Genomic DNA, 9,930 nt, shown 5'->3' with positions numbered 1-9,930 from the left:
GGCCCTACACCGGTGTTTCTGATTCACAGTGTTTCTGATTCAGTAGGTCTAGGGTGAAACCCAAGAATTTGCATTTCTAACAAGTTCCCAGGTGATGGCTGAAGCTGCTGTCCTGGCTCCATCCTCCTTAAGAACCTTGGCTTACAGAGACCTTATAAAGGCCATCCTATGACCTCATAGTGGAGTATCTACAGAGTTAAATAGGGAATAGGCACCAGAGCTTTTACAAAATCACTGTTGTATCTACATCTAGCAGTATACACATGCAGAATTGTACCAAGTACCTAACTACTATAGCTTCGTTTTCCAGTGTTTTATATTAAATATATGCGTCAGCCTATAAAATTAGTACTTTGTGCAAAAGAGAGGAAGATACAAAACTATCTGAAGGCTGAATGGCCCTCACAGTTGTAGGATGCCTTGTGATTTACTGAGCAGTTTTCCTTCCTATGATCTTTATAGATGGTGGGGAAACTGCCTCAGAACAGTTGTGACTACACCACCACCCACTGACCAGAGATGCTAGTACAGTACTAGCACTCATGTCTGATAGCAGGATTCAGGCATTCACACCATCACACTGAAGTTTTGCACAGAGTTAACACAGGCAATGGACTTGTATGAGGTGAACCTGGAGATCCTTGGTTCTGAGGGTGTTGCGAGGTAATCTTATAGTCACAAATAATGGCAAGTATTGATGCCTTACTTGGGGCAGTTTAAAGAGCACTTCTGCCCTTAACTGGTTTGGCTCAGTGAATAGAGCGGCAGCCTGTGGACTGAAGGGTCCCGGGTTCGATTGCGGTCAAGGGCACATACCTGTGTTGTAGGCTTGATACCCAGTGGGGATGTGCAGGAGGCAGCTGATCAATGATTCTCATCATTGATGTTTCTATCTCTCTTACCCTCTCCCTCTCTGAAATCAATAAAGATTAAAAAAAAAAAAAAAGCAGCCGAAACCGGTTTGGCTCAGTGGATAGAGCATCGGCCTGCGGACTCGGGTCCCGGGTTCGATTCCGGTCAAGGGCATGTACTTGGGTTGCGGGCACATCCCTGTGGGGGATGTGCGGGAGGCAGCTGATTGATGTTTCTTTCTCATCGATGTTTCTAACTATCTCTCTCCCTTCCTCTCTGTAAAATAATCAATAAAATATAAAAAAAAAAAGCACTTCCCCGTATGTTATCACAGTGGCCACTACCAATGAAGTGTGCACATACACCCACTGCTCCTGACTTGAGAGACCTAGAAGCCCCATATGGGGCGCCTGGGTGTGGCTCTCCACGTTTTCAAGATCGTGCTTCAAAAGGGTGGGGACACTTTCACCCTACGTGATGTGATAGCCACCCCATTCCCTGGGACAGCCCGTGGCTGGAGACTTAGAGCCTTTGTGTGTGGGGCTTTGCAAGGTTCTTCCACCTTGGGGACCTCTCTGACTACCCGTGGTGTGAGGTGGGGGTGGCCAGGCCAGCTTTAGGACCAGGTGGTGACTAGCCAGAGGCTGGCCATTCCTATAAGCAGGGTGGGAGCTGTTACTAAATCACTTGTATCTACATCTAGCCCTTTACACTCTGGCTGGGTCTGAGCCAGCAACCCTAAATCCACCGGGGAATAGGTGATGGCTGCTACTGCTATGGCTCACAGCTACGGGTAAGTGCTTTCTGGCAGTCAGGGAACTGCCCAGAGGCATTTTCCTAGGTTGGGGACGGTGGTCTCCACAGACTTGTTCCCAGTGGTTCCCCCAGAGGCCTCAAACCCTTGTGGGCCCTAGCCGGTTAGGCTCAGCGGGTAGAGCGTTGGCCTGTGGACTGAGGAGTCCCGCGTTCGATTCCTGTCAGGGGCACATGCCCGGGTTGCGGGCTCAATCCCCAGTAGGGAGTGTGCAAGCGGCATCTCTCTCATCATTGATGTTTCTCTCTCTCGTCCCTTCCTCTCTGAAATCAGTTGTCCGGTGGCAATCAATAAAAATATATTTAAAAAGGTAAAAGGGGACATTCATTCCTTTAAAAAACAACCCTTGTGGGCGGAGAAGCGCGGTGCATGCATGAATCCTAGGGTCCTGATCACTCAGCTGGGGAAGGAGGTACAGGTCCTGGGGTCCCGCGTGGCTCACTGGGAGGGCTCTCTGGCAGAGCAATCAGTGGGCACCCGCAGGGCAGGGCGCAGGGCGGTGGCGACCAAAGTTGGGTTGGCTGGCTTCCAGGCGCTGGTGAGCACTGGCTGGTGGGGTTAGGGGCGTGGCCTCGAGAGGCAAGGCTGGCTATTGAGAAGTGCTTTTGTTTTAATCCTCACCGGAGGGTATTTCTTCCTTTGATTTTTAGACAGAGTGGAAGGGGGTGAGGAGTGGAGAGGGAGAAAGAGAGAGAGAGAGAGAGAGAGAGAGAGAGAGAGAGAGAGAGAGAGAGAGAGAGAGAGAAGAGAGCAGCAATGGGGACCGAAGCAGCAATGCCTTGACAGGGAATCGAACCCGCGACCCTCTGGTCAGCGGGCGGACGCTCTAACCACTGAACCACCGGCCAGGGCGAGAAGTTTTTCTCTCCATCTCCTGTCCTCCATGAACGTCCTGCCCTTCCTCCCAACCTCGCAGTCTCCCTACCACCTTTCAGGAGCCACTCCCTCCTCCAGCTCCTAGTCCCAGGCTCCATTTTGCCATCCTCTCCCTGCCCCCAACTCCAAGCCCCCAGGACGCGAACATCAGCGACGCAGACTGGCCTAGCGGCTCGGAGCCAGCCCCTCGGCCATTCCCTCAGGTGAGCTGTGGGCCCCTTCCTCCTCTGCCCATCACACCTGGACCGGGCAGGTGCGCTATGACCTTTCCTCCCGCCCTGCTCCCGGACACCGAGGGGCCCTGGCAGTTCTCCACCTGCGGGGCCAGGCCAGGCAGGACCCGGACCTGCAGAGAAGGAGTGGAGGTGGGTGGTCACCGTGAGCCCGGGTTTTACCCTCCAGGAGGAAGGCCACGTGCGCGCAGGGTGTTCTGCAGCGACGGGGGCCCCGCGACCTGACCGCCCCTCTTTCGGCGGAACTGGGGGCGGGGGACAGTCGTCGCCACCCCGTGCCCCAGCCCCAGGAGCCTGTTCCCGCCCAGCACAGGGCCCGCAACCAGCGGCGGAGCTTGTAAGTCTAACGTTCCGGTGCGTAAACCCAGAGTCCCATCTCTTCGAAACCGACCAGGGCCTCGAGTCCCTCGGATACGAAACTCCGGCGCCGTCTGTGTCACCAACCTCTGCTCCAGGCGGCGGCCCCGGGGCCATGGCGAGGGCCGGGGACGCCGCGCCCTCTGCCCGCAGGACCTGTGCTTCCGGAGCCGCGCGCGGCCGAGGCGCTGAGAACCACCCGTCCCGTGGGGGCGGGGAGCAGCTTCACGTCCCCGCGGGGCCGCAGGGAGAGGACGCCTGCCCCGGAGCTGGCGGGGCCGGTGGGACCGGGCGGCGCCGGAGCGCAGCGCGAGGGCTGGGTCGTCGAAGGGAGGGAGCGCTGCTCCGGGTTCAGCTTCGGCGCCGATGCCCGCCCGGGAGCCCGGAGAACCGCCCGTCTGCCCCGGAGGAGCTCGCGGCGACAGAGGGGCCCGAAGGGGTCCCGGGGCCTCGGCGCTGGGCGGGTGGTGGCGGCGGACGCGGGGACACTATTACGCCTTTCGGGTCCGTGCTCGCTCCCGGCGCGCAGCGTGGGGCCCCCAAGCCCTTTCCCGAGGGCGCGCACCGGAGCTCTAAGTAGGGCCTTGGGGTTCCGAAGTCCCCGGGTGTGGCCGGGAGCCCCTTCCCTTACTCAGCCCCTGGCGGGGGGTGGGGGGTGTTAGACCCTCGCCCAGCGCCCGGCCCGGCCCTGAACGCGCCGCTGGCCGGTAGCTGCGCGCAGGCGAGTAGGAGCCGCGGCTGCCGGCGGCCCGCGGAGGCGGCAGGACCGAGGCCGGATTCAGGCCGCCCCCGAGAAACTGCAGAGCCGCTCCACGGAGCCGGGGCAGTGGGAGAGGAGGGCGGCGGGCGAGGGCTCCCGGTCCCGCTGCCAGCCCACCTGTGTCTCCCCGCAGGCGAAGGGGCGGCTGGACCTGGCGGGCCTCCTCTCCCAGGCCCGGCGCTCACCGCGGCCGGGGGCAGAGGGCGGCCAGGCTGCGCCGAGGCCTGGGCCACGCTTGTCGGGGCCGCAGCCGGCCGCTGGGAGTGGGGGCGGCGGGCTACCGGGGTGGGTACACCCTTGGGGCGGGCAGCTGGGCCGCCCCCCAGGATGAAGGAGGTTAGCGCCTTAGAAGAATGGGTGGGAAAGGGGTTGAGACCGCTCCAGGCCGGAGCAGGTAGAGCAATAGCTCTTAGAAAAAGAGGCCAGAAAAAGCAAAAAAGAGGTTTGATAAGTTGCAAATCACACTTGCAGACAGCACTCCCCAGATTTTCATTTAAATCCAGGACTTTTCCATCACCACAGACCCCCTTCTTGTTCTGCAGCTGTCGCGGGAACTTAGAGCAGGCCGAACGGGCAATCTGAGCAGAGGCAGAACGCCAGGGACGGTTTAAATCAGTGGATCGCCAAGTGAGGTGCCCGAACCAGTAGCATCAGCACCAACAAGTTGTTAGAAATGCAACTCTCAGCCCCTCTGCAACCCGACACTCCAGGGGAGGGTCCCAGCCATCTGTGTTCTAATCCATCCTGTACAGACCAGTTTGGAAACCAGTGATGTAAGGCAGAGCCCTCGTGTCCGTCCGGCTGCACTGTTTGTAAATACTTTATATACATCTTCTCCCATTATATACAGCCTCCCCATTTTATAGCTGAGAACATGGGACCAGAGGGGTCAGACAGACAAGGAGGTGTCCCAACCAGCCAGAGATGGGCCTATGGGTGATTACTCCCTCTCCACCTCTCTGGCTCCTGGCTCCTGGCTCCTGGCTCCTGGCTCCTGGCTCCTGGCTTCTGGCTCCCACTGCTGAACTGGCAGCACCTGTATTGTAATGCTAGTGTAGAGGAGGCCGTACTGGGATTTCCACTGGGAGACTCCAGCTTCCACACAGTTCAAAAACCACCTTCCCAGCAGTGAGGCAGCTGTGTGCCCCTTCCTCCCCCTATCACTTTCAGTTTCCAGGGGCTGAGCTCTACCTGCAGCCTCTGGCTGGTAGTACCTCTGCCACCCACCTCTCAGCCTGGCCTAGCCCTTTTCCTCCATGTGAACTACCTACTTCTCGCACAGCACAGAAATATTGGGGAACTGGGCTGTCAGTTTTGATGCTAGTATGGGGCATGCTGGGGTGCTTGTCAAGTATCTCCTTGCTATGAATTCTCCTCAAATTCCTGCAAGGTCAGGATTCCAGAGAGAGTATGCAGGCCTGACAAAAGCCCCCCAAGACCTCCCACCCAGCCTTAATATCTGGCACGACTCCTTGTTCCAAGGTCCAGGGTTAGAATTAAACATGTGGCTGGCAAAAGCAGGTGTGTGTCCCCCTCACCCCACTCCACCTCATCCTCCCCCACCCCGCAATAACAGTTATTTTCTCATAGTCACAGGGAACCATGGAGAAGTGGAGAGCCAACTGCATCTCAATTACAGTCATTGCCTTTTGAAAGACTGTCAATGGCAGGCAGAGTTCTGGTTGGTCACATGCATGTGCTCAGAGGGCATGGAGCTAGCTGTGAATAACAGCACCTGCATGGGTATGTTCTGCCATTGTCCAAGGTCTGGCTTCCTGGGGCCGCAGGCTGGGAGGAGGAGCAGGATACTGAGTGTTGGCAGAAGATTAGAGATGCATCAGTGTATGCTCTGCCTTCAGGGAGCATGTAGTCTAGTGGTCTAGTGTGGGAGGGGCACTATCCATCTATCTAGATATATGAATCTATCTCTATATATCTATATCTATACCTATATCTATATCTATACCTATATCTATATCTATATACCTATACGTATACCTATACCTATACCTACATCTACATCTACATCTATGTCTATATCTAAGTAACAATTGCCATGGGGGATGTAAAGTGTTTTAGGGGTTCTCAGGAGGGAGAGGTTGTGTTTGTCTAGGACAGTGGTCAGCAAACTCATTAGTCAACAGAGCCAAATATCAACAGTACAACGATTGAAATTTCTTTTGAGAGCTGAATTTTTTAAACTTAAACTATATAGGTAGGTACATTGTTATTAACTTAATTAGGGTACTCCTAAGGCTTAGGAAGAGCCACACTCAAGGGGCCAAAGAGCCGCATGTGGCTTGCGAACCGTGGTTTGCCGACCACTGGTCTAGGATAAGTGGGAAAGCATCCTGGAAAAGTTAACACTTGAGCTGCGTCTTGAGGCAAGGCTCAAACCTGGGGTAAAGGGACAGAGAGGAGCTTCCCACTGGAGGTGTCTCTCTTTCTTCCTAGACCTGCCCCCATATCAGGCCCTCTGGTTCTATTAGTGGCTGTGGTGGCAGCTTCTACACTGAGCCTCCTCATGTGTGTGGGTCCTGATTCTGGGTATGGATCATTCAGAAAGCATGGCTAATTCAAGGTTGCCCACCTCTCCACTGAGCTGTGTGGGGTCTCAGGGGCAGACATGGCTGATTTCAAGACCCCCTACTCCCAGCAGAGCAATGGTGAACTCCTCTGGGGTTCTAAGGATAGAAGCAGCTGGGGAGGCCCAGGGGAAAACATTTGCCTTAATGGGCATCTGTGGAGGTGCCCTGGGCAGGGGGAGGCAAAGCAGGGTGGGGCTGCTGGGCAGGTAGAATGTGTCCTTGTTCCTCCCACCCTCAGTGAACCATAGAAGTGGCACGGTCTTTGGGGGACAGGATTGCCAGGCCCTAGGCTCCAGCTGAGCAAGCTTCAACCCTCCACCATCAGGACAGCCCCTAACCCCTACTGCTGCCAGATGGGGCTTGGCCCAACCCAGTCCTGGCCTCTGCCCCAGGGCTTAGGGGGAGATTTCTCTAAATAATGTCACTCTGCTCAGGTGAGTCCTCCCCCTCCTTCTGAGACCCTATGCACTCTGAATCCCCTCTCCCCCAGTCCCTGGTGAATTATAGATCCCAGAGAGCAGCTGTTGGCCCAAAGACCTTGTGTAGAGGAGATGGAAGCCAGAGAAACTCCAAAATAGAAAATAGCTTGTCCAGGGTCAGATGTCATCCCTAATTTCTGGGATGGTAGGAACCCTAGGATGTGATTCATTTGGAGCAAGGGTTGCCTCCACCTTAGGGTGTCAGCAAGGACCTAAGGGTAGACCTCATATAGACTCCCACCCCCATACCTGCCTTCTCTTCTGCCCTGGCTCTGTGCCAGTCAACATTGCCTCTGCAGGGCTTACACCTGGGAACATGCCATGCTGTAGAGAAAGCCCAGACCCTCCAGGCCAGCTGGGCAAAGGAGTGGGGAGAGGGAGATAAAGGGACACAAGACTCTCTAGAACACTTCCTCAGGCTCAGCTACCCACTCCCTTCTAACCCTTCTCACACAGAGCCCTGGGCCATTGTGAGAGGTCTATGAGGGACTGGTTATGCCCTTCCTGGGGACCCCAGCCCCCTGCAGGTAGCTATCAAGGTGAGATGGGGTGGGGCTTCTGGCTGGGGCCAGGAGAGCAGGGTTCCAAAAAGAAACAATTGCTGATGCTAGGGTCAACCCACCCTCCTGGTGTCTGGGGACCTCAGGAGCTCGGTGCCCTTATCCTCCCTAGACTGCCCGAACTCTGCTCTCAGGACAAGCAGGATTTCCTCATGGGGGTGCACCTGGGGCCACAGGCCATGTGGAAGTTGTGGGGAAGGCACCCAGAATCTGCAGGAGCTGCCTCTCTTCACCAAGGGGCTAAGAGGTAGCAAGTCTAGGGACACCGATGTCCCCTGCAGTTTTGTGGAGCCTAAAGCGTGGTTTCTCTGGCTGCTGGTGATGGGATGTGTGTACCACCAGCCCAGCAAGTTCAGCCATCAGAACATTGTGCATTGTGTGGCGCTCAGCCTCCAGGCCGGCCCTCACCTAATTCTGCTGGAGGGGACATGAAATTTCCTGAGGCGCAGCCCGCCACACCTGCTAAGATCCTTCTCCCAGCCCTCCAGGTGCCTCTAAAGACCCTGTCCATGTGTGCCAAAACCTTCATGGGCAAATGCACCCTCTCTCCTACCCAGGCCCAGCCATCACCTCTGGCCGTGCAGGACCTGCTCCAGCTGGCCCAGGACATAGCCCAGGGCTGCCACTACCTGAGGAAAATCTTCCTCTGGGGACATCCACTTGACTGGCAGGTCAGGAGTCATTCTGGTTCATGGGATCCCTTAGCCCAACTGCCCCCCTCCCCCCAAGAAAGAGACCTTCCACATAACTTTAATGAAAGTAGATCAGAGCAAGATTCTGAGTTCTGGCAGTCCTCCCAACTCTGCAGGGACATTGCTGCCAGGAACTGTCTGCTGAGCTGCAGTGGACCCAGCTGAGTGGCCAAGATGGGGGACTTCTGGATGGCTAGAGTTATCTACAAGTGTGGGGCCTGGGGAGGTGGGGAAGGCTGCAGCTTCAAGGGAGTTTCCCAGCAGCCCCCTGTGATTTGAATAGCTCATCACTCCCCTCCTCCCTCCTATAGAGGCAGTTATTACCTAAAGGGTTGCCAGGCTCTGCTGCCAGTCAAGTAGATGCCCCAGAGGCCTTCCTAGAGGGCATCTTCACATCCAAGATAGACTCCTCTCCCCTCCCCTGGGCCACCTCATGTGAGGGAAGGGGAGGCTGTGCCTGATGGGCTTCATCAGGTTCCCCCCACTCATGATGCAGGTCTTTTGAGGCACTGCTCTTGGAGATCTCCTCACTGGGCTATATGCTCTGCCCTGGGCACCAACCAGGAGGTGCAGGACTTCATAGCCAGAGTGGGACTGATGGCCAGCCCCTCCCAGGGGCTGTCTAGGGCCTCTGAGAGTTTAGAGTGTTGCACAGGGAGGGGGTTCTTCACAGTCATGGTTGAGCACAAACTGCTACTTCTCCCCAGGTATCCCATCATGACCCAGTGTTGGCAGCACCGGCTTGAACTCCGCCCTAGTTTTGCCAGCATCTTGGAGCATCTTCCATACTGGACTTCAATACAGGGCAGGTGTGTCCGTGACCTGCCCTGACCATCCTGTCTTGGGGGTCAGGAGGGAGGCCATAAAACAACACTGGCCCACTGCTCCCTTACCCTGATGTGCTCCCCCAAGACCCTGATGTGCTGAATTCATCTCTGCCAATGGAGCTAGGGCCCAGGAAGAGAAAGGGCTGCTGGGCTGGGGAGCAGGTCTTTGGAGGGGCTAAGGTCCCCACAGGCCCAGGAACTGAGTCTGAAGAACTTCAAGAGCTGGAAAGGGAGCTGGCTGCCCTCTGGCCTCAAGCCCCCCAATGCCAGAGGACTCCCACCTTGGGATCCTTGGAATCCCATCTATAGCTGCTGGGCCCCCAGGGGCCCTGAGGGAGGACATAGGCATTGGTGCTAGCAGTGGTTCCTCCCTGCACTCCTCCCCAGGTTTCTAAGTGGCTTGTTATTCCAGTAGTCTCTCCCCCACACCTCCACCCCAGTTTGTACTGCATGCTTGGGCCTGTCTCAAGGTTGGCCTGCACCACAGGACTTTCCATCCTGGAAACCAGACCCAGGCCTCCTGGGGAGGAGCCTGGTCACTCCCAAACTTTAAACTTTGGGACCAGAGCAGAGGCCAACCCCCTTTCCCTGGGATGTGGGTGGCCAGTTGAAATTGCCTCCTGCAGGAAGCCTTTGCTGGACTGCCCTTCCCCTATGAGTACCCTTCACCTGGGCAGTCCACACAACCCTACAGACAACTAATAAAGAGCTCTTCTCACCCTGCCAGTGTGGCTCAGCTGGTTGGAGTGTCATCCTGATGCACCAAGGTTGCTGGTTGGATCCTGGTCCGGGCACATACTGGAAGCAACCAATGAATGGATGGGTGGAAAACAAATCAATCTCTCTCTCTCTCTCTCTCTCTCTCTCTCTCTCTCTCTCTCTCCTCCTCCTC

The 9,930-nt window shown here is 56.3% G+C and overlaps 1 protein-coding gene and 1 long non-coding RNA gene across 2 annotated transcripts in view; one reads left to right on the top strand and one right to left on the bottom strand.

Moving 5' to 3' along the window:
- ITPKA (inositol-trisphosphate 3-kinase A) overlaps window positions 1-9,930 on the bottom strand; it is a 38,554-nt gene that overhangs the window by 18,445 nt on the left and 10,179 nt on the right. The gene's annotated exons all lie outside the window — the stretch shown is intronic.
- LOC118650127 lies at window positions 4,251-9,843 on the top strand. The gene is made up of 3 exons (XR_004965876.1): window positions 4,251-5,635; window positions 8,077-8,190; window positions 8,919-9,843. It is a non-coding gene; the product is annotated as an uncharacterized LOC118650127 (long non-coding RNA).

This window comes from Myotis myotis, unplaced genomic scaffold, assembly GCF_014108235.1.
Source record: "Myotis myotis isolate mMyoMyo1 unplaced genomic scaffold, mMyoMyo1.p scaffold_m19_p_1, whole genome shotgun sequence".
Classification (NCBI taxonomy): Eukaryota; Metazoa; Chordata; class Mammalia; order Chiroptera; family Vespertilionidae; genus Myotis; species Myotis myotis.
This window is presented reverse-complemented; position numbering and strand designations above follow the sequence as displayed.